General features: G+C 36.4%; 1 pseudogene; it reads left to right on the top strand.

The window, feature by feature from the left end:
- The first annotated feature begins 4,225 nt into the window (after positions 1-4,225).
- Positions 4,226-6,851, top strand: LOC149836220 (WAT1-related protein At4g01440 pseudogene; annotated as a pseudogene).
- The last annotated feature ends 19,591 nt before the right edge of the window (positions 6,852-26,442 follow it).

The raw sequence follows: 26,442 nt of genomic DNA, 5'->3' as shown, positions 1-26,442 counted from the left end.
AAAACATTGATAAACACATCCTCAGCATCAGGTCAATCAAAACATGCAACTATATATAACTGAATTTTTTTAACTTGTTAATACCTGTCCATACTCAAATTGGGGAGGATAGACCTCTCTCTCTCTCTCTCTCTCTCTCTCTCTCTCTCTCTCTCTCTCTCTCTCTCTCTCTCTCTGGATAAAATTTGCTACTGTCGACAAGGAATGCTTTAGTTAAAAACTCTTTTTTTGTTGCACATCTTGAACACTTGATTTATGTTGGACTTTTTGGGAGTTGGAAACTCAATGGCATATAATATACTGAGATTTCAACTTTAAAGTCATATTTACATAAAGAAAACACCATCCAAGAGTCAATTCGTGCTATTTTAACCATGTTGAACACATCCATGGGGTCAGATTAATTTCAACACAGCCTCCCTCTCTGAGTTTCAACTATGGGATTCTTTGGCCATGAGAGTAGAATATATATATATATATATATATATATATATATATATATATATATATATATATAAAGTCCGATTTTTGTTAGGTCCTAGCAAAAGCATGGTTGCAGGTGTTCTTTGTCGAATCTGAACCTGTAGATGTGTTTTTCATTGTTTATTTATTAAAGAACATGCCTTGCATGCATCAAATAAATTTACCAAAAAAAAATAACTTTATCAACAAGCTTTAGCACAATATGAGTCTTTTATTTTTTACCCTTCTAAAAACCTCATATGTGCAAGAAAAGTACCTGCTTTATAGTGCATATCATTTACTGAGTGGACTATGACAGACGTGAGTTTAGAACAAGCAAAAATTATTTGCAGCCACTTTTTGCAGAGACCTTAGGGACCAGACTAGCACAGTTCCTCACCATCTAGTCGGAAGTCACCATGAGATAGGACATTACAAGTTGGAATCCCACCGGTGCATGTGTGGTTGAAGAATTGCCTAGTAGTATGACCAGGCCTGTGGCTTGTTTTAAAGGCTATTTGTGAAAGGAGGGAGCTTTGTCATGAAAAAAAAATGAACCTTCATGAAAAGGATACGATCCTGATCACAATTTAGGATTCTTTTTCCCACTGAGATTTGTTTGAAGTGATCTTTCTTTGATTTGGACCCTCAAAAGAGGGATTTTTTTTTGTGTTAGATAGAGACATACCTTTTTACTATAATTTAAAAAAAAAAAGGTTTTTTTTTCAAAATTTTCTATTTCAACTTGTGTTTTTCTGCAATTGTTAAATAAGGACCCCACGTGACCTCTAATTACCCCCAACAACTTAATCAGAATTAAATGATTGAAAATAATGAAAATACCCGTCACGTTTTCTTTTCTCAATTGTTCCATCGTGTGTTTAAAAGAGCAATTCTGTGTTATTAGTAAAGGTAAAATAGAAACCAGCTTTATAGAACTTTGAAATTTTGCAGAGCACATCTAGTGATCAGGCCCGAGTAAATTACAAAGTACTTGGGACTCCCAACCTGCCTCGTCCTGTTTGGACCGTGGATTGAAGACATGAAACGGGGATGGAGGCAGAGATGAAGGTTAAAATCAAAACTCGTATGAACTTAAGCTTTCCCCCGCCTCGCCCTGTTTGAACCGGGAATGGAGGACATGAAACGGAAATGGAGGTTAAAATCAAAACCTGTGCGGGGATGAAGGCGGGAATGGACAGCAGAATTTTGAGACAGAGTGGGGGTGGAGACCTTGTTCCCCGCCTCCTCCCCAGTCCAATGTCATCCCTACATAGAAAGTTATTGTGCATGTAGCGATTTTCTACATCACATGTAGGGGTGTCAACGGGTTTGGTTCGGACGCCGATGGAATCAAACTTGGACCAGATTTTGGGGTATGGTATCAAGTCCAGACTCGGGTTTAATCGGGTCCACTATAAGAAAATCATACACATACCCGATAAGAATGACATGAACAAAACCCTAACCATACCAGATAAAACCATATTTTTTATTATTTTCACATTAAAAATTAAGGGTATTAATCGAAACTCGGATCGGGGGGGGGGGGCGAGTCTGATATAAAATTTCACAAACTATACTTGGGTCCATGTATTAATCGGACCTTTGGGTCTAGACTCGGGTCATAATCGGGTCTTCTTATTTATCGCTATACTCGGGCCCTATAGAGTTTGGTTCGGGTCTAGTCCGGGTAAACCAGGCCCGTTGACACCCCTAATCGCATGCAGTGATTTTCTGTGTTTGTATTACACAACAAAACCAGGCCCGTTGACACCCCTAATCGAATACTTCGGACCCGCTCGCCTAACCATGCTTCAAATTTTTGCCATCCTTTTATTTGACGAGTGTTAATCAAAGCCCCTATTTGACACCTCGGTGTGTTTCCATGAAGCCTCCTGCAGAAACAGTCTGACAGCCACCACATGAAAAAGCTTAACATGAAAATTTTGGACTGGAGGCATCTCATTGAAAATAGTACCCTCTTTTCACCAGGAAAGCAGGTGGCATGTTTGTGTTATCACAGTAAGTCCCCCTAAAACTCTTTTTATTGGTATATTGATGCAGGAACGGATGCAACAATATTATGAAGCGGGTCAAGACCAGACTCAACAGTATTATGAGTCTGGATCTGGTTTAGACCAAACTTTTAATCCTCAAATCTCGACCCAGAACCAGTCCGAACCAAATCTGGGTCAAACGACATATTATTATCCTGATCTGGTTGATATCCAACCGAAACCCATCTGAGTACCCAGTTCAAACCAACCCCACCCAAATCCATCATCCTACCTATCCAAGCCACAATCCAGAATTGATTCAAACCCATTCTCAATTCCAAAATAACCCACAGGTCCCAAGAACCAATCTCACATCCTTAAAGCAAGTTATCAAAGGTGCGTTGGATCTTGAAGCAAGGTTAAAACAGGAAAAAAAAAGCCTCTACATGTCCCTAAACCTATCCAGACCCAAATAATTAAAACCCACTTGAAACTCAATCCAAAAACTCTTCCATAACTCATTTCAAACCCTAATCCAAATAAAGAAGACTTAGATCCAAAAGCATATAATAGATCCAGAGTATTGTTGAATATATCTGAACTGACTTTACGACATAAAATTTCAAACCAAGATAAACTCAATTTGGACTTAAACTCAAACCCAGTTGATCCAGTTCCAAGTGAACCTCCCCAAAACTTACCTTTACCCAAACCTGTTTCGGATCTAAAGCCCATTAACCAGATTCAAAATCTATTCACCTAAACCAAATTTGTCCCAAAACTTAAGCCTGCTTGCAATAGATCAACCATGGGATGGAGAGCATGACATGATGAAGCGAGAGATCCAAACTATCTGCTTATTGACTTTTCAACTTTGGATCAAACTGGCACCAGATCTATTTGATCCAGATTGGTATAGAGATCCATATGACTATGGATTGTTCACATATGGCTGTGTACTCTATTTGGTCCACACAACTTCAGGAGCAACGAAAAGATCCAATTTCATATTGTAGGCCCATAACCCCACAAGGTGGAATGAAATTGGAAAATACGTAGTCGAGATCAAGACTTGAGTGCAAGTTTTCTTCATTCTCAAGAGAATCATGCAGGAGCAGAGTATAATACCCAAGTCCATAAGAAATTCATTTGGATCCAGTTTAGTTTAGGGTTATTTGAATTTGAATATTTTTTATGTAATGAATCCATCTCAGATCCAATTTAAAATTTGGGTTTCTTGTGTTTTTTCTATAAATACTCATTATAGAGATTTTTCAATGATAATTGATGATTGAGATTCTACATATTTCTTTAATTTTATGAGTTAATTTATTATTGGATTTTCATTATTTCTGTTTTCCATAGTTTAATCTCTGTAGTAGTAGTGTAACATAGATTCTTCTTGCAAACTTGAGTTCCGAGATTGCATCAGTTACATCATATATTTTCGGGTAAAGCCCCGATTTCCCACGACAGGTAAACGTGCCCTTTGGGAAAACATCAGCTGGGTGATTTGAGATTTAGGAGAGGTTTGGTAATGGACATGGAATACCAAAAAAAAACTAAAAACAGGAAACATAAAGTAGGGATTTGACGTGGAGAACTTTGTCTTTTGCTTTGCCCCCACTTCTCCACGAATAAAGCTCATGCTAACACTAAAACTCCACCCTCAGAAAAAACGACTATAAAACCCCCCACTCTAGGGGCTAAGAGGATGCAGGATCTCCAAAGGCAAGGTCCCACTGACAAGCCCGCCTAGAAAAATGGCTTTACAAACACAGAACGGTGGGATTTTGTTGCCGGTGGCAGTGGTGGTGTCCGTGCAGATTGCGTTTGCTGTGCTGAATGTGATGATAAAGCAAGTTCTGGACCAAGGAATGAACCGATTCGTGTTGATCACTTATCGACAGTTCGTTGCCGCCATCTTCATAGGCCCCATTGCTTACTATGCTGAGAGGTGATGGAGTCTTCTATCATCTTACAACTGTGTGTGTGTGTTTGTTTTAATGTTTTATTTCAAAAAGAATGTATTGTTAACATTAAAATATCAAATAATAGTTTTTATTGATTAAAAATTAAACTTTTTTTGTGTCCTGTTTTTCAAAAAAAAAAATCGAACTTGTGAGTTGAACCCTCATCACATATGCATGTGTTCACGTGTCTTTGTGACATAGCTTGTGAGATAAGATGGCTAGCAAGCAATTGCATGAGATTCTCTTCTGAATCCTTTGTTTTTTCGAAAGAATGTGTTGCTTTGTGACAGAAAAAAAAAAACTGGGGTTAAGCAGACCTCTATCAGTTATACAACCATACCATTTGGGGTTCCAACTTGCAACGTCCCAACACAAGGTGACTAACAGTTCCTGCCAGACAAGCACAGCCCCCGTTGGTAAGAATGTGTTGCTTTTAGTAACTTAGAAAGTATCCCCAAGGGCTCCAGATACCTGGCTAGATGGGTCTACTTAAAAGTGTCTAAGATAAAGGAGGTCACCAGTTCAATACCCGAGACGTGCATCCTTGCCGCAGGGCAGAAGCAAGCGTGTGCTGACTGGGGGGTGCATTGTGGACCTTGGGGGTTTTATCAATGGAGTCCTGCACTAGGGCTGACTGCATTCACACCATCCTGGTCGTGGCCGATGATAACCATGCTTTTCCTTTGCTTAACCAAAAAAAGGAAAAAAATGAAAAGCAAAACTGTAGTGGCTTGAAAAAACTTTAATTTGTTCACAACATGCTGATTTTTGGTGTTCTTTTTAATCATTACATCCATTAAAATTTTAGGACTTCCTTCTACAGTATTAGGAATTGGATTATTATGCTAAGAACCGGACTTGATGACTGATTTGCCATAATCTTAATTTAAAATCTTAATTAACTACGTGATCTTGGTATAAAGGCCCACACTTCCCAATATTCAAAGAAGTAGAAGAACACTAAACAGCAGACAACAATACTTGGTCCTTAAAGAAGGATTTACTTTTTTTTTTCTTATCTTTTAAGCTAAATAAGGATTTACTGTCATCTATCCATATCTAATATTTTAATGACTTTGAGATAGATTAGAATTGCTTCTTTGCCGTCCCACTGAGATTGGAATGATTTCTGATGGCAACTTGTAATTGTGTCTGCAGGCATAAGAGGCCCAAACTGACCAGCAGCATCTTCCTGCTCCTTTTCTTGAGTGCTTTGTTAGGGTAAGCATTTTTACGTCAAACCTATAACTCCTATGTTTCTTTAGCTGTTCCTTCTTTTATGATGGAGACATCCAGAGGCACCAAAAACACACACATTACCATAGTTTTTTTCTTGAGGAACCCTCACTAAAGCAATGAAAAGCCCAGGTGGGCCCACAACCGCTCTGCCTTACATGGCCCACCTCTGAAAGCTACATGGCCCACATTTGAAAGTTACCAACACCCCCGGTGCACCAGTGGGATTTGATCTGGTGTCTTTATCTCAGCACCCTCACAACCACCTCAAACATTACCTTAGTCAAGTGCTACACTGATGTAGATGATTCAGCACAATATTACCATACGTGATCATGCAATTGCTGCCTATAAAATATACAAATTATACAAATATGCAAAATAAGTGTTTTATTGTGCGAATATCATAATAAAAATGCCAGATTTTCATAATAAAATGTCATATTTTCATAATAGTTGATATTGCAAATATCACATTTTATCACGAAGATGGTTTTTTTTATTTTCAAAAATATCACAACAAAATCACATTATTTTGGAAATCTCACCGACAACTGAATATGTTTCATATTGAAAATGGCCATGTCAGAGTTGGTATTAAGTGGTCCATTTGACTGACCAGTAAAGGATCAAGAGTGGTATTTTCTTTTTGATGGCTTATTTTCATGCTTGACATCTAGGAGATTACCTATATTCAACTACTGATTATCCATTAAGGTAGATGCTGTGCTTGATCATCAGCAGCTGTGGATGCTTAGCCACCAATAGGGAGCCTTGAGAGTGCCTGCGCCATCGCCTTATGTGGCTTTCCAATCATTTTTCATTTTACATGAACTCATCTTATTACTTAAAAACTTTCCTTCAAAAAAAAAATATTACTTCAAAACAGAGCAATAATAAACAAAACTAGGGTTTCATGCATCTTATAAATATAATTATGAGAACGCTTTTGCTTTTCACTTCAAGTACAAATCTTAACAAAGTTTGAGCTTGGTTCAGGTTGACAATCACGCAGTGCTTCTTCTTCCTTGGGCTCGAGCACACTTCGGCGACGTTTAGCTGCGCCTTCATCAACATGGTCCCTGTGTTTACGTTCATATTAGCCCTCCCGTTCGGGTACGTCGTAATCACAGTTAACAAAGGCTTCTTAAAACCTCGAAAGCTCTCTTCAGAAGCATGAAACTACACGTTTATGCTTCTGTGAGATAGATTTTCATCGAATATGAAACATGATCGTTTTTTATGTTTTAAATCTTTCTCAGAATTGCGCTTTATTAAGTCAAATTTATGTTTTTATTAATGCGATATACATATATAATGAATTATTTTTGAAATTTTACTTAAAATTGACTTTAAGAATGGTAGCTTTTAACTTTGTTTCTAGGTCATTTTCTATTTGTTTCTATTGTTGTTATTTGTTAATTTCTTACTCGCTTCCAAGCTTCATGCTTCACACGTAGCTTTTCGTACCCGCTCCTTTTTCGTGAAAAGATTAGGTGCAATATGATTGCAAAAATATTTGTGCATTAAGCACCTGACCTGATCACCCTCCATCTGGGGACAGACCCAGGGGCTTATGTGAGGGGGGGGGGGCAAACAGGAGTGTAGCAAAAAAAAAAATTATTTGTGCGATAGTCGGGGGTTCGGGTACGAAAAGCTACAATTATTAATAAAAATCTATTTCATATGGACAAATCAAACTATTTGCTGCAGTCAGGGCTGGGCTAGGACTGGACTGGGCTACAAAAATGGATAAAAATCTATTTCATATGGAATCAGGTTGGGCTAGGACTGGACTTTTAAAAAAAAAAAAACAAAAAAAATTAACTGTTTCGGGAGGCAGGACTGGGCTGTAGCTACCCGTCACAGACCTGTCAGTTGTGAGGCCCAAGGCCTGATGGAGGGCAATCAGGTGCTTAATGCACAAAATTTGTGACGTGATTGCATCCCCGACTCTCCTTACACTGAAAACTATGATCATGATACAATCTGAGTGGTGTTATCTGTCAGCATAGTGGGGTGGCAGCCTTTCATGCACCAACTCCATAGGCTTAGTTTTTTCTTTCAAACTTAAGTTTTTAGGAGAAAAAAAATGAGGGTCACGTCAGAGGCGCCTTGGAGGTCATTCATCTTAAAAATAAAAAACAGTAAATAGTCTCATTGTGAGCCGTTCATTTTAAACCACCCTGATAGAGGTCGTTGTGAAGCTACACCCATGAGAATGAAACCTTGACTGCCCGTAAAGCTGCCACGGCCCCTACCCTACTAGGCCAACCCCCCTGGGCATTGAAGCTATATACATGAAAACAAAATATGAGAGAGAGAGAGAGAGAGAGAGAGAGAGAGAGAGAGAGAGGAAGGGAGGTGGGTTTCACTTTTTTCAAGTGGACAAGTGTCTTTTGTTTTTTATGACATCAAGTGGACAAGTGTCAACAGCATGAGTGATAACTTACAAGATATTACCTGATCTCAACTCAAGTTATTGTCTCTGTCACACGGGGCACGAAAAAAAAAGTACTAGACATGTCCTTATGTAGGAGGACGATATCCCAGTGAAATAGGTTATTGATGATGTATGGAACCATCCAACTCGGGAGCACACGCGCACTAGTTACTGCATGTCCACAACAAAGTCACGAAAGAAAATCGATATCACATCAATTCCTTTGATTTGAAAAAGGAGAGACCACCTTGCGTCCTTGAATGCTTTTGCTTTTCACGCCACTAGGGCTGGAAAACAAGTCTGGCCCATGGGCTCTCATGTTCTGCTAGTAAAGAGATTGTTCAAACTCATAAAATAGGCTCAGCAAGCTGAATATGAACAATAGGTACTCGACTCGTATAAGCTCATTAGGTAGTAACAAATGTATTTTAACTAGCTGTGATCACCGATGTCAAACTCTTGATGTCGTTCTGCTATGCGTGGAGCCCTAAACTCGGGCCTTAAGCCCAGCAATCTAACATGGGAAATGATTTGATTTTTAAAATAATGATTTAGTGGTGGTACAATATTGAGCAGACCTTGTCATTGCATGCATCTGATATGTTTTATTCTGTTTTAGCATCAGTGTGAGCATAAATGCCAAATGAAGACTAAAGAGCTGACAGGATTTCTATTCTATTAATGTTAATATTCCCTTCATTGTTCTTTTCTTACTAAAAATAGAAAAAGACTTAAATACCCAATAAGAGGGTTCGAGTCATGGGCTAGTCCCACCCTGCCTCAAATGTTTTTTTTTTTTTTTTTTGGGCTCCTTGGCATGTCTTGGGCCTGGTGGGTTATCTGGTAGGTTCAATGTTGGTTGAACCTGTTTCATAATGTTGATGGTTATAGTTCGGCTCTCTCTCTCTCTCTCTCTCTCTCTCTCTCTCTCTCTCTCTCTCTCTCTCTCTCTCTCTCTATATATATATATATATATATATATATATATATATATATATATATATATACTAACTTCGATTTCTGGATTCCCCTCTGAGTGAAACATTATACATGATTCAAAACTGCAGATATTTTACTTAATCTGAATAAACCAAAGTATAGACTGTGTGTTCACTAGGGCCACTCATCGGATAAGGACCAATTGTAGATGTCACCAAGTTGATTGGACATCACAAGCTCCTTGCTGCATGGTTGATGCTGAAGCCGGAGCTTGACACCACCGGATCCATGGGGGTCCATTCACGTTCATTTTGATTATTAATTTGTACTTTTATATAAGAAAATTTTTCACAACGGCAACTTATGTTTGGCCATTAATAAAAAAGGCACTTAAGTTTTGAAATTATTTTAAAAATACACCTAAAAATATTATGGTTAATTAAAAACGTTCAAGAGTTTACTACCATGATGTAGAATTACCATTTTAGCTTTAACATCATATTTTTAAAAATGCACTTAAAAAAGGGGGAAGGAGACTTTGAAGGGTTAACTAGTAAATTAACCCTCTTAACTCTTATTAGTGATAACCTAGGTTAAATGGATGGAAGTTTGTTTTTATTACCTTTTAAAACAAAACAAAACTTAGATGTGTTTTTTATTAATGTCCAAACTTTAGGTGCATTTTTTAAAAGATCCTTTTATATAATTATTTCATTATTTAGTTAGATATCAGCTTTAGATCATATTTTGGATCTTAGTTGACATGGGATTTATCTTACATCTATGGTAGGAATAAGGTTTCCCTTTGTCCATCTATAAATACTCATTATAAAAAGAAATAAAGAGGTTGATGATGAATTATTAATGATTTTTTGTTATTTTCCATTTATTTTTCTTGTTTTCCTAGTTTCTTATTTTGTAGTTGCACTATGTTATCGATTCTTTTCGAGGCTCAGGAGTGATCCTCCTGTTCACGGGGTCAATGGTTAAAGTTGGGTGTACTCTCTAGTGGATACGAGAAACGCCAAGGGTCAAGGGTTCAAACAATGAGAGACCTGCCAAATTTGTGGTTAATAATGTGGAGGTTCTCCTTTTGCCTAATGTGGGTTATATATTATATATAGAGCGAGAGATAAAGAGAGACCATATCTTTTTTATATAAGCGTTTCTTCATAATACCCGCATCAAAAGTATGATATTTTCAAAATATCGGCGATATTGATGACATAGATTAAGTTAGTTTCATTGTTTGATATGCAGAATGGAAAACGTGAACATCAAGAGCAAGTCGGGAGTGTTAAAGGTACTGGGCACTGTGGTCTGTGTGGGCGGCGCAATGCTTCTGACTCTGTACAAAGGCAGGGCACTAACCCACACTGACTCCAATCTCCACCACCAAGCTTCAAACAAGGTGGATAATTCACACAAGAGTTGGGTCCTTGGCACCCTTTCCCTACTTGCAGGCTGCGTTGGATGGTCATCATGGTACATATTGCAAGCCAGGATTGCTAAGTCATACCCTGCTCTCTATTCCAATAACTCGCTGGTGTCCCTCCTTAGCTGCCTTCAGTCTGCTGCTTTCACATTGGTCTTCAACAGGGACCCTTCTCTGTGGCTGCTCAGAGGAAGGCTCCAGGTTATCACGGTCCTATACAGCGTAAGTATTCCAAAAAGAGCCTATTTTTCTATGCATCCGTGTTGCCTGCTTAGCATGAAGCTCCACTACTCAACATTTCTTTGAAATGGACACTGCACCCATCTCTAGAAATGACAAGACAAATGGTTGTTGCATGCCGACCATGTAAAGACGCTGCATATAATGTGAAGTCTTTGAAAAAATGCTGTTTGGGGTACCTGTCTTGTGCTGAAACTCCAAAAGCTTGTTAAAATTTTGCAATGTTTGGATACAACAGGGAGCTGCGTGCTCTGGTGTAGCATACATCATGATGGCTTGGTGTGTGAAGAAGAGAGGCCCTGTCTTCACTGCAGCGTTCAGCCCCCTCATACAAGTGGTCGTGGCCATCATCGAAGTCTTGTTCCTGCACGAGATATTGCACCTAGGAAGGTGGGTACCCCTTCCCCTCTTTCTTTATTGGCCCTAGGAATATAGGCGCGTTTGATTGGATGGACGGTGGTGTCCGCTGTCCCTGCAATGAGTGAGGGCCACACATGCCCCAGTGCCCATGCCAACGCGGGATGCATGGGCGGGCGGGACACTTTTGAAAAGCGTCCCCTTGGGATGCTTTTTTGTGTCTGGGAGAGTTCCACCCTCTCCCCTAGAACAGTGAAGGACAGGACACCCTGGATACTTATAAAAACAAAAAACAAAAAAGTGGTGTCCGCAGTCCTTGTCCAGGGCTGTCCATGAACAGGACAAGATAGGGTGTCCTTATCCAGGCCTGTCCGTGAATCAAATGCCCCTTAAATGAGTTGGATTCTGGTCAGATCTAAGCAATGCAGAGTCCGACCTAATCAGATCTGACATAATCAAGTTGTGATTCGGATTTGGAGCCGTGCGGGTTCAGCTAAAACTGAATCTGAGTCCCACCAACTTGAAATCCGACATTTACAGGTACTCGGATTCAGATTCAGATGCAAAACTCAATACTGAATCCTGATCCGACTATTAATAGGATCTGACTTTAGCTACCATAATCGGATTGGAATTCAAGTCGGCACCGTTGACATCCCTAGTTGGCCCTACTAACCTGAAAGTGGAACTCATTGCATCTTGTTTTCATTTGAACTCTCCAATCCTGTTTGGCTTTAATCTGTTTCTGAAAATCTCTCATAATGCAGTGTCTTAGGGTCTGTGATTATAGTCATTGGCCTTTATATGTTGCTCTGTGGGAAAAGCAAAGAGAATGAGTGTCGTACGTCAAAACCGACACGCGCCGTTGATGAAGAGAATCCAGCGGTGCAACTTGCGTCAATTTGATTTTCATGTATTTTTCTCTTCTAAAGCTTGTACATAGTTGATACGCTGTTATCAACTCTTTTGCAGAGCTAAATGGAATTATGAATGGTAGTATCTGTCTATATCAACTTGATCACTTTATAGGACACTTGTTTTAGAGAAACCCAAAAGGGCTACACAGGCATTCAATTCAAGTTGACCGAAGGCACTAGTTCCATACCTGGTGTTTGTGCCCCTCGCCGCAAGGTCGAAGCCAACATAAAACTATTTCCAATGGGCAGAGGGGTATTCATGGAGTTTTACGCCATAGATACTGAAACAAGGCCATGTTTAACATCAAGGGCGGAGCTAGTAATTTAAGCTAGGGTAGGCACAAATGCATAGTGATTCGAGAATCAGCTCGTCCACTAGTGACAACTGCGTCTAGTCATTTATTAAATAAAATTATAGTACTAAACAACTAAACTAGTGTCTTTAAGCATAGATTATATCACAACATTCATAAAATTTATTCTAACTTAGTCTTGCTTTCAACATTCATAAATTCATTCAAACACATCTTAAAACAGCTCATCTAACATTCAAACATATAACTTCATAATCGGTCAAAATTTTAAATTTATTTTTTGCTCATAAATTCTTTCAAACATTCAAAGTTCAAAAATAAACTTATATCATTCAAATACAAAATTAAATTTTTTTTTATTAACATTTAAACATAAACATAAATTCATTTAAACACATTCTAACATGCTCATCAAACATTCAAATACGTAACTTCATAATTTATTCATCAATTTATTCAAAAATATAGATTTATTCTCTGCTCATAAATTCATTCAAACATTTAAAGTTCAAAGACAAACATATAGCATTTAAACACAAACATAAATTTCTTTTAATATTTAAACACAAACATAAATTCCTTCAAATACATTTTAACCAACTCATCAAATATTCAAACATGTAACTTCATAACATGCTCATCAATTCATTCAAAAATATAAATTTATTCCCTGCTCATAAATTTTATAAAACATTCAAAGTTCAAATACAAACATATATATAATTCAAACAAGAACTCATTCATTCAAAGAAAGTATCTTCCATGAATAATGTAGTGTGACTAAGTACAAGCTTCGATCTTAAAATGCATTTAGCAAGACACAACAAAGGAACACAAACAACCTACAAATAAATAACAATTTAATTAGTTAATCTTTTAAAAATAAAAAAGAACATAATATTTTTTTATAAATAATTAAAAAAAGTGCAAGTCAATCACAACAAAGAGGAACATAAAATGTATGGAAAATGATCGTATTGTATGACAAATTTGATGTGTTTTTTAAAATGCCCCACAATTTATCAAATATGCAAATGGACAATTCTGCAGGTTCTTAGTTTTTTCTGGATGCTTTTACCCTTCCCATGTTTGAACCTCACAAATTTTGCAACCCCCATGCGAATTCTCTCATAAATTTGTTGAACAGTCTAGGTTCTCAAATTTATATCTCAGTCATTTAACATTGAAAACCCATATTTTATAGCCATTGGAAAGCTAAGACATGTATCTCGAACATTCTAATTTTGAATCAGAACTGAAAACCCCTCTAGGGTTCTCATTTTTTGAGATCCAAAATAGGAACAAAAAACTATTCTACAAATTGTTATAATTGAACAATCTGTGTTCCAAAAGGTCTTTCTTTCCAATTGTTCATCAGGTCGATGCGATCTTGGTAACGTTGGAAAGTTAACATCTTGATCTTCCTCTACTACTTTTTTTTTGTTTTCTCGAATTCTCGGCATAGATAGCCAAAAAATAGTATATAATCACCGAGATAGTTGTAGTTACGTTTGTTCATCTCTTGTTTCAGGAACATTCTCGGGGTTGCATCTCAGTGCTTGTTCATCATTTTCCAATGAATAAAATATTATTGGAATGACATTTTTGTCTACAATCTCAGTTCTTTTTGTATTTTTCATATTTCTTTATTTTTGGTCAAAAATTAGTGACAAGATGAAGTATTATTGATGAAGTATCGTCAATGTATGTTTTGCCAAAAATAAAACGTCGCATTTAATTTGGCAGTAATTTCGTACATTGAAAAGGAATTTTGCATCACCATATGTGAAACTTCATGAATCTCACAAACATTTCAGGAATTTTGCAACCAATAATATAAAACTATTGACGAACTTCACAAGTACTATAGATGCAAAAATCATGACAAATTTTGTAACCCCGTGCAAAATTCTGAATTTTGTGTAAGGGTTGTGAAATTCTCCATGAATTTTGCATGAGGGTTGCAAAGTTTCTTTTTCTTGCAAAATTTTTATTCACCTTTACTATTTGCAGAAGATTCATCAAAAAAACTATTGGAGGTGCTGAAATTCAAGGTTTGCGAAAATAGGCCATTCGAATACAAAAAAGAGGTTGGGAAATGAAACGTCATTCTTTCATAAAATAAAGTCGCTCATACATTGTACTTGTTTCATTCTTTTACAAACTGAAAATTCTCATACATTGCATTCACTCTATTCTTTTACAAAATGAAGTTGCAAATACATTACATTTATTTCATTCTTTTAAAAAATAAAGTCGCTTATACATTATATTTATTTCATTTTTTCATAAGAATGTTATTTCTCAATGCATTGTTGATGGAGAGAAAATAGAGAACTATGAGATATTTCAACTCTACATCATCATCGTTCAATACATCTTTTCGGTTATTACAGTTCGTTAGAGTGGACGCATTATACATCATCATCCTTCATGTTCTTTGTGTTAAGAATGCAGCTCTCACGAACACCTCGCGGACTTTTGGTTTTCTATCCCACCCATATTATAAAATCTCGCCGTTGATGCTTTTACCAAAAAAAATCATCATCGATGAAGTATTGCTCATGCTTTTACCAAAAAACTGACCATTGATGAAGTGTCGCTCATGCTTTTACCAGAAAAACTCATCGTCGATGAAGTGCTTCACATGCTTTTACAGGAAAAAACTCATCGTCAATAAAGTGTTGCCCATACTTTCGGGGTTTTTTACCACCAGTGAACCGCTGACGAGGGATTTTTATAAAGTCAAAATGTTGCTTGAATGTTGTCAAAATAACACTGAAAGGATTAGGGACCATAAGAACCTTAGGATTGCTAAAATAGAGCATCTGCATGCAAATAAGTGTTTGAGAAACAAAGTGTCATTTATATAGAAAGAAATTTCACAATATCGGCAAGATACTTCTAGGAAATTTCACAATATAGGACTTTTGTAAGTTTTTAGTAATTTTATAATACTTCATGCAATACTCCTTGGGAATTTCACAGGGGTAAAAGATTTTCACAACATAACTTACAATACTCCTCACGAGTTTCACAAGTTTTTTGGAATTTCATAATAATTTTTGGAATATCGCAATATCAGTTGCGATTTTGTTGACAAATTCTGCAAGTCCATCAACTTTTAACATCATGACTTGCAGAAATAAAAAATTCTCAATTGCAAGGGGTAAAAGCATTTAAAAATTTTTGAGAACCTGCGGAATTGTCCATTTGACAAATTTGGTAAATTATGATTTATTTTGGAAAATATGTTAAATTTGTTATAAATACGATCATTTTTCGACCGCAAAAATGTATATAGTAAATTTTATGACTTTCACCAAATTATCTTTATGATAAGATCAACAAAAAAAAGCACCTACCCAATGAACAAAAGATAATAAAACTAATAAGAAACTAGAATACATTAACATATTTCAAATCACTCACCAACCAAAGTTTTTCAAATAACTTCTTAAAAAATTGTATACTAATAATTACCAACAAGTAACAAGTATTTACAATTTTATTATTCTAAATTCTAACCAAAGTAAGGTACTAAAAAAGAAAAATACATGACACCCTAAGAGCATAATCTTAATTCATGTCATTTAAACAAATAAAAAATTGAAACCTTAATTAATAAGTGAATAAGAACTACATTAACTAAAACAAATACATGTTAATAGAAAAAAAACTAAAATTTTCATCTATGTTAATTGAAACAAAAAAAACCTTAAATCCTATTATTCTAAAGTTCTAACCAAATTCAAGTATTAAAAAATATATATGACACCCTAAAAGCATAATATAAATTCATGTCATTTAAACAAATAAAAATTGAAACTTTAATTAATTAGTGAATAATAACTAAATTAATTGAAAAAAATACATGCTAATTGAAACAAAAAAACAAATACATGCTAATTGAAAAAAAACTAAAATTATATTATTCTATGTTCTAACCAAAATCAAGAATTAAAAAAGAAAAATACATGACACTCTAAAATCATAATCCAAATTCATGTTATTTAAACAAATAAAAAATTAAAACCCAACTATTATAAGAATATGAATACAGCGCATTTTCAAGAATACAAATACATTTTTTCTAACCTACATGTTCAATCCAATAATATGAAATTATGAATACATCTAATTCTCTACCAACGATTACATCATAAGCGAGTTGAATCCACACAAATAAAGTAAGAAAAATAGATCTTCACAAGAAAAGAACTTGAAAACTGTACAAAAACCCATAAAAAGAAGAAACAGAAAAAGCAAAATTATGACTCTACTGGGAATCTTAAAATCTTGCCCAAAAATCTGACTGAATGAGGGCTCATATAAACAAGAAGAAAATGTCATTTTCAAACAAACATAAAGAACAAAGGGGTCACTATGGGGTCGCAACCTCGCAGGGAGGGAAGAGGATCGTAGACTAGAGAGAGGGAGGGGGGACCACTGACCATAGATCCACAGCCGAAAGTGGGTCGGGTTTGTGATAAGGATAATGATATCCTTGTCAGCGGTTCTTGTTTATCTTTCCATGTATTCCCAGAAGTTGTTATTGATCCTTCCTAATAAGGATTAGGCTGTTAGGATCATCACTTATCCTGTTGCCATATCTTGAGGAATCATCTCTATATATGTATCTTCTCTCTAGTGATAATAAAGAAGATAATTGAGCTGTGTTCTCCAGTGGATGTAGGTCTAAATGATCGAACCACTTTACTTTGTGTGTTCTTTCTTCTCTTCTCATCTCCCTTCTCTAAATATGTGTTGAATCATTTTAACATGGTAACAAAGCAAACGGTATCCAGCCATTCTATTTTTTTAAAATTTTCTTTGTTGCATTATCACCGATTGCGATCTTATTGTTGTAGCGTGAATAGATGTTGCCCATCATTCTAACATTGTGATCAAGTCTTGATGTACCAATCTGACCTTCTATTGCAAACGTTGCTCTCTGTCTACTTAGTTCACTGATGTAGCGTGAATAGACTGACTATCATTCTGATACGATGATCAGGCCTTGTTGTGCCAATCTGACCTTCTGATGCAAACACTGCTCTCTATCTACTTAGTTCAGCACTTCTACCATAATCGATCTCCTGCACACGCTGAGGTCGTGTTGTACATATTGCCATGATGAACAATAGTCAAAATGTTGACTCCTCTACTGGTTCAACTGTTTCTCACAAGCAAATCAACACGTCTCTCAAAATCACTATTGTCCCATTGAATGGGTACAATTACACAGCTTGGGCAAAATCTGGCACTCTCGTCTTTAGTGGCAAATCCAAACTGGGACATGTCTCCAGGAAAAATCCAAACCTGAAGAAACTGATCCCAGCTTCAAGGAATGGAAGTCAAGGGATCATATGGTTATGGCATGGCTCTTAAATTCCATGGAGTCACACATCTCTGAAGGTTTTTTATTTCTCGATTCTGCTAAAGTCATTTGGGATGCATCCAAAGATTTGTATGAGCAACAATACAACATGACAAAAATCTATCAATTGGCTCAAGATATTCATAATTTAAAGCTTGAAGAAATGTTGTTCAGTGAATATCTAGGGCGGTTGAGAGGTATGTGGGATGAGTTTGATTCATATATTCCACCTATTACTGATGTTGTATCTTTTAAAAAATAGAGAGACCAAGAAAAACTTTTTCAAATGCTTGTTGGATTAGGACCAGCTTATGAACAATTAAGAAGCCAAATCTTAATGTCCTCTGAATTGTTGTCTCTGAGTGTAGCTTGTGCTACAGTCATGCACGAAGAATCACAACGAAAGGTTGTGAATACAAAGAATAAATAAATCGATGAAAGCAGAGTTGTCTTGGTTGCTAAACACGATGAAGGGCAACAAAAATTCACTCAGAACACTGAATCTCAAAAATGTAAAGAGAAGAAGTTATTCTGCACTTTTTGCAAAAGAGATCATCACACTCGGGAATGTTGTTGGAAACTCAACAGACGCCCAAATAACTTCAGAGGTAAACAACAAGTGAATGTAGCAAAGTTAGAACCCAATGAGAAAATTTTAACAGTGGAAAAGCTCACTCAGATTCTCCAAGGTTTTGCAAAGAACAATATAGTTGTCTTTGTAGCAAAAGAATCAGGTATATTTAATGAATCCTACTCATGTTTTGCTAATTATCCTTCTGATAGTCAGACTTGGATTATCGACTCTGGTACTTCTGAGCATATGACAGGGCAAGAATCATGTTTAGCAAACATTAAGCCTAATGCTAATATGAAACTTGTCTATGCTGCTAATGGATCTCTTATGAATGTCGAATGTATAGGATAAATTGAATTTTTTTATCAAAGAGACAAAGCACTATACATGTTGACATTAACATCTAATCTGCTATCTGTTAGCAAAATTATAAAATCCTTAAATTGTTATGTTATTTTTACCCAGACTAAAGTGTTATTTCACGACAAGGTGACGAGGAGGACGATTGGTAGAGGAACAGAATCTTGGGGTCTTTACTTTCTAGATAAAATGAATAAAGCTTTGGTGGCTCAACCAGACGATGAGGGAAGGATGTGGCACATCAGATTAGGTCATCCCTCCAGCAAGGTTCTAAAACAATTGAAGCCAGGCTTAAGTTTTGATTGCAATAAGTGTGAGACATGTCAATTTGCAAAAATGAGCCGATTATCTTTTCCTCACTCTGAAAGAGTCTCTTCACAAAAATTTAATATTGTGCACTCTGGGGACCATCCCTGGTTGTGTCACGCAATGGCTATAAATACTATCTAACTTTCATAGATGATTTCACCAGAGTCACTTGGGTATATTTTCTCAAAACTAAAGATGAAGTATTTGATAAATTTGTGAGTTTTTATATGATGGTTCAAACACAGTACAATTGCAAAATTAAAATCTTGAGAATCGATAATGGGTTTGAATATATTAATGATAGATTTGTTGATTTTCGTATCCAAAATAGTATGGAACACGAAACTTCATGTGTCGGGACTCCTCGGCAAAATGGTGCTGCTGAAAGGAAAAAATGGCATTTACTTGAAGTCACCAGAGCATTACTTTTTCAAATAAATGTTTCAGAAAAGTTCTGGAGCGATGCAGTTAGCACTGCAAGCTATAACATAAACCGTCTTCCCACCAGTAAATTAGAATTTAAGGCACCCATTGAAATTCTCAAAGAAAGAAAACACACCCTTCTCCACTTGAAAATGTTTGGTTGTGTGGCATACGTTTGAAAACATCCAGCATTTAGGAACAAACTTGAACAAAGAGCTATCAAATGTGTTTTTTTTTTGTTATTCACCATCTCAAAAAGGGTATCGATGTTATGATACCAAAAGCCATAAATTTTATGTATCTTGATATGTCTCTTTTGATGAAAACAAGGCCTACTTTGAGAATACTAGTAAGGGGGAGCAACATCCTGCACAAAATCTCTCTTTGCCTAACGTCACCATGGATAGTACATGTTTAGATAACAATGTACAAAACTTGACCAATCTGATTCTTGTCAACTTAGAACCTCCAAGTGTCCCAGGACAAGGTGGAGAAGACATAGTTCTTCGTCGATCAGAAAGAACTATATGAGTGCCTAGTATATTGAAAGATTTTGTTACCTATAGAGCTGCCACATACTCGATTGAAAAACAAATTCAATATGATCGGATCTCAAAAAGATATGTTTTGTATCTTATAAAAATCTTGAATCATCATGAACCAACAACTTTTGATGAAGCCTGCGAAAACAAATTATGGTGTGATGCTATGAAAGAGGAACTCGAAGCCTTAGAAAAGAATGGTACATGAAAAGTAGTGCCAAAACCCAAAGATAAAAAAATCATTGGGTGCAAATGGGTGTATAAGGTCAAGTATAAAAGTGATGGATATGTAAAGAGATTTAAAGCTAGATTGGTCATGAAAGGATACTCTCAAACTGAAGGAATTGATTATATTGAGACTTTTGCACTTGTAGCCAAGATGAATTCTTTCCGAATATTAATGTCCATTGTGTGCAACAAAAATTGGAATATGTTTCAACTAGATGCTAAGAATGTTTTTTTGAAGGAATATCAAACTAAGGAAGTTTTTATGGAAGTCCCACCTGGGCATTCTAACTAGAATGACTCTAGTGTTGCTTGCAAGCTTTAAAAGTCTATCTATGGGCATAGACAATCACCCAAAGCATGATATGCAAAATTAAGTCAAGCCTTGGAAGAAAATGATTTCAAAAGGTGTGCTTTTGATAACTCGCTTTTTATTAGAAAAAGCATGGAATGCATTACTATTATTCTTATATACGTTGATGACATAATTGTGATAGGTGATAATAAGGATAATATAGATAACGTCAAAAAATACATACACATGCTATTTGACATCAAGGATCTGAGAAAATTGAGATATTTTCTTGGTATTGAAATAGGGCATTAAAAAAAGGGTTTATACCTTTCTCAAAGGAAATACACTATGGATTTGTTGGGAGAGACTGGAAAACTTGGCGTTAAACCCGTTGACACACCTATGAAAGTGAATCATAAACTTGAAAAAGCTGAATCAAAACCAATTCAAGACGTTAAGCAATATCAAAAGCTTGTGAGAAAGCTTATTTACTTGACTGTCACACGTCCAGACATTGCATATGCGGTGGGAGAAGTTAGCAAATTCATGCATAATCTGTGAAAGATCCATAAAGAAGACATTGATTGCATCTTACAATATTTGAAGAAAGCCCCAAGACGTGGTATTTGGTTCAAAAGAAATGGAAACATAGACGTTTGTGGATACACGGACGTTGATTGGGCAGGAAGTGCGCTCGGTAGAAAATCTACCACTGGCTATTGTATTTTTGTGGGTGGCAACCTGGTATGCTGAAAAAGTAAGAAATAGAGGATTGTCTCTTGCTCAAGTGCAGAGGCAGAATATAGAGTCATGGCAACCACACCCTGTGAACTAACCCAGACGAAGGCACTTATTGAATAAATGGGATTCAAAATTCAAACACCCATGCCTATGTACAGTGATAATCAAGCATGTATACATATAGCCGCAAATTTTGTGTTTCATGAAAAAAGAAAACACATTGAGATAGATTGTGGTTTTATTAGAGACAAGGTTCAAAGCAACGAAATCTCTATATCGTTCATAGCCAGCACAGATCAACTTGCAGATATTTTCACTAAAGTTGTGCAAAAGGATATTCTATATAAAGTCCTAGACAAGCTTGGAACTCATGATGCATTCGCTCCTCAGCTTGAGGGGGAGTGATAAGGATAACAATATTCTTGTCAGTGGTTCTTGTTTATCTTTTCATGTATTCTCAGAAGCTGTTATTGATCCTTCCTAATAAGGATTAAGTTGTTAGGATCATCACTTATCTTGTTGTCATATCTTGAGGATCCATCTCTATATATGTATCTTCTCTCTGATGATAATAAAGAAGATAACTTAGTTGTTTTCTCCTGTGGATGTAGGTCTAAATGACTGAACCACTTTACTTTGTGTGTTTTTTCTTCTCTTCTCATCTCCCTTCTCTGAATATGTGTTGAATCATTTCAACAGTTAGGGGCGGATGCTCGGAGCCTAAGTGAGGGCGAGGGGTGAGGATGAAATAGGTTGGGTCTAGATGGGTGGTATCAAGGACAAAGGCAGAGCAATGGAGCCTTGCAGTCTCGCAGAGGGCAAAAGGTCAGAGAGATAGAGAGACGGATTTAGGCACAACCGCAAGTTGCACAACTACGGCAAAATGGGAGAGAAGAAGGTTGAGGAGGATTGGCTAATGATCGACCAACAAGGGGGATTGGGCAGATCCTTACATGCGGCCATAGGTTACAACAAGGAAAAAATAGGAGAGAAGAAGGGCAAGGGTTGAAGGAGATTGGGGACAAACGACCCTCTGAGCAGGGCTGGAGAGAGAGAGCGAGGGGATTCATGTGCATAACTAGGGCAATACGAACAGGGGAGAAGAACTAAGAAGGGTGTGGGATTAGGAAAGGAAAAATTGAGAAGAGAAAAAGGGTGGGGGGATTGGGTCGGGCTTGTCGCCTGCTCCTTGTGATATGAGAGGGGATGGGTCACTGCCCACCCTGACCCGCAATCAGGGTGGGCACTCCACGTTGTGAAACGCTTGCCCATCCTAACCCATATACCTCTTAAGAAAAGTTTACGGGTCAGAGTGGGCACGTTCCCACACTCCCGTAAATGTGCCTCTGCAACTCAACATGGCATCTCTTTGCCTCCAACAACACATTTGAACTGTCATAATGGTGGTTTCTCCCTGCTATCAAGGAAAAAGAAATTCACTTATTTTAGAGAAAGGAATAGCATGCATGCATGGTTGAAGATGGGACAATAAGCATACCTTAGGCGTTGTTTGATTGCTTCAGTATAACTGCGTAGAACAAACATATCTGGACACATGGTAAGTGCATAGTGTTGGCGTATTCGCAAATACAGAATCAAAATGTAAATGCATACCTAAAAACGTCATGAAAATGATGTGTGGGTGCTCGGCGTTCTCCTCAGTCGATCGATGCCCACGATGAGCCCAGGCCTTAGGTCGACGGTGAGCAGGACCCTGAACCCAGTAAATACCAAAATGTGGGCACTATATGGGATTAAGAGGTTGATTGCACTCATCATACGTACAGTCCCTCTCTCATTTTTATAAGGAGAGCAATGGGCAGTTACGTGAATATAGTCTCTTCACATTCACGTAACCTCCGCCCACTTAAAGCTAGTAACTCCCCGCTATTAGTCACTAACCCACCACTTTTAATGTGTCAAACCGGGTCACATATGGGTTGGACCCAAATCAGAAATGTCCAACATTCTCTCACTTGACCCATTGACACTAAAAGTGCTATAAATTGAGGTTTATACCGTTATCTTGATTTAATGGGTTCACATGCTATCTTGTATCACAAGAATGAATCATATGAGTCATGGAGATAAACACCTCTTTATGAAATATCATATTTCTATGTACTACAATATAATTCATTATTAATATTTTAGCATGTTAAGATTACTTTTATGAATAGGTTGGTCTCTAACCCATTCTTTTGGTTCTTTAATATTGTTATTATGTTATTCTCTCTAACCAAATGAGAGATCATTTATGTAAAATCAACAATACACAAAGTCATAGAGAATCAATTCATTTTCATAAATGTAATCACATATAATGTATTGTCATACATCAGAAGGAATAAAAAAGACACATCCCCTTTACATGTTGGGAATACAATCTCGGTGCTAGCTCTTTAGTAAGGGGATCTGCAGTCATTTTCTTCGTCCCAATTATATTAATATATATCAGATGATTCTCAGTCATTTCTTTAACAACAAAATATTTTAACTTCATGTGTCAACACAAGGTTGCCTACTGACTAGCCAGCCAAACTCGAAAACTTGTTGGGCCGAACAGAGAGATGGTCGATGCCTAGGAGGCGTTCCGCCTCGTTGGAATCCCGTCTGACTTCGATATTTATTCTAAATTTTTTTATTTCGGCAAAGGGTGACTTCATTTTAACACAGTGTCTCTTGCAGATTTTTCAACGAATCCCGCTTATGTCTCGCCACCCGTGGTAAGTAAATGACAAAAACAATGCAAATCGGGTAAATACCCGTGTTAAGTAAGTGATGAAAGCGCATCACATGTTATTTAATTTATTGAATGCAACACTTTATTGTTCACACACTCACTTAGTTGTTGATATCTAGGACTATTTTGTTGGACTTTGGAGATCATGCTGAACATGATTTTAATGTATGAGAATAGAAGTGTTCTTATTTTTGGACTACGGATTCCATGCTGGTCATGGTAGTAGTTAGCGGGATATTGGAGTGTGTTTGCTGCAAGTACATGTTTGATATTTTTTTGATGTGAATGTTTTTGATGTATTACAATGTTTGATGTGATTGTATCCATGCTTGCATGTAGTTACTTTCAATTTGATTATGACTTACATGTGAAATTGTATAATGAAAGCATGCTTCAAATGAATGTATCGTGTTATGAATAGTTTGCATATGAAAATATTAAGTTATCAATGTATACATCATAATTCTTGTAATTGTATGACATCACATATTGCAGGATAAATTTGATATTTTCTTCATCATAACATTCTGATGATTCTTTTTTAATTGGTTAGGATACTATTTATAACATCATACAACAAAATGACTGCAAACCGTGAATGCATGTAATGCAGGATAGTTGACAATGAATTATCGCATGAATATATGGATGGTGTTGAAAGTTTTATTGAATTTGCAACGACAAGTGTCAGTATAGTGGATCCCACATGTCGGATTAGGTGTCCCTGCAAGATTTGTGAGAACAATCGATTTGTAGAACCTCATGGCGTTAGACATCACCTATACAGGAAGGGTTTTGTGAGTGATTATTAGAATTGGACGTGTAAATATGGTGCACGATAATCCATATATAGATTTGATATTTGATGCTGCAGGAACAGAACTGGGTTCTGTTATGAGTCCTAGTGATGTAACAACTGCAGTAGATAAAGAATCACCAAACGATGCAGCTAGTAGATTTTATGATTTACTTAGAGATGTTGATGAGCCACTTTGGAACGGTTGCGAGAGTCACACTATCTTGTCTGCAGTTCTTTAACTAATGAATTTGAAGTCTGAGTATAATTTGAGTCTTCTCAGTCTGCAACAAGAGTCGACATTTTAATCCAACTACAACAAGAGTCGACAAAGCCTTAGGCATTGTGGAGGTGAATTATAAATCAAGGTTTGGAACATATGAACCATTTATATTAGACTCGCAAGCTCAATAAGTTTATTATACTTTATATCCGAGTACAAAAAGTCAGATAGAAATGAATTGGCAGTTTGCAAGGTAAAGTCCAAACTATACCCTGAGTATGATCAGTTACAGGAAGACAAGTTAACTGAAGAGAGTGATTACTATCAATCAGATGATATCTATGACTTCTCTTATGGTTGCGATGTTGCGCATGATATGCATGTCATATCTCCATTGATCGATGAAACATTCATAGAAGAATATGATCCAAATGATATACCAAGTGGATGGGCAAACAATGAAGAAGAAGATAAAGAAGAAGAAAAAGAAAAAGAATATGAAAGTCAAACAAGTGATGAGGAAGAATTCTCAAGCTAGTGAGCAAAATCTTGTAATACAAACCTCTATTTGAATGTATTACAATGTTTTGAATGTATTGTAATACTTGATGTGAATGATTTTAATTATTTGAATATATAGAAATGTGTGACAATGATTTGAATGTATTGCAATACTTAATGTGAATGATTTGAATTATTTGAATGTATTGCAATACTTGATGTGAATGATTTGAATATATTGCAATACTTGATGTGAATTATTTGAATGTATTACAATGATTTGAATGATTTGCAGGTATTTCAATTATTTGAATGATTTGAATGTATTGCAATACTTGATTTAAATTATTTGAATGTATTGAAATATATTGCAATTATTTGAATGATTTGTAGGTATTCCAATAATTTGAATGATTTGAATATATTGCAATACTTGATGTGAATGATATAAATGATTTGAAATGTATTGCAATGATTTGAATGATTTGCAAGTATTCTAATGATTTGAATGATTTGAATGTATTGCAATACTTGATTTAAATTATTTGAATGTATTGAAATGCTTGATATGAATGATTTGAAACAATTTGAATGTGTTGCATGACATTTTTTATTTGTTAGAATATGGTTCATGGAGCTTACAGTGGTCATTCATCCAGTAGTAGCTAGTCTCGGCCTTTATCTTCACGGGCTCCTTTAATAGGTATATCATTTAACTAATTGGATGCTTGATTAGTTGAAATACGCATTCTGAGAATTTCTAACATATTTTTTTACAGATGATGTTTCGTCTGTACATGACCCACCTACACCAGTTGATCATACAAGTCAGGAGCCAACACAGGATGCAGAGTCTTCTCAGTCTGGCACAAGAAGACTTATTTGAGTAGTGTATATCGATAATCGACCGTAGGTATTTCGTTTTCACTTATTGCATATCTTATAAATATTGTATATTGATATTTACTGTATACCAATTCATGTGCAATATGAGGTTCGAGCCACAAGAAGTAG

The sequence above is a fragment of the Nuphar pumila genome, chromosome 6 (assembly GCF_984573655.1).
Source record: "Nuphar pumila chromosome 6, dmNupPumi1.hap1.1, whole genome shotgun sequence".
Lineage (NCBI taxonomy): Eukaryota > Viridiplantae > Streptophyta > Magnoliopsida > Nymphaeales > Nymphaeaceae > Nuphar > Nuphar pumila.
Note: the sequence above shows the minus strand (reverse complement) of the source record. Positions and strands in the feature narration are given on the sequence as shown.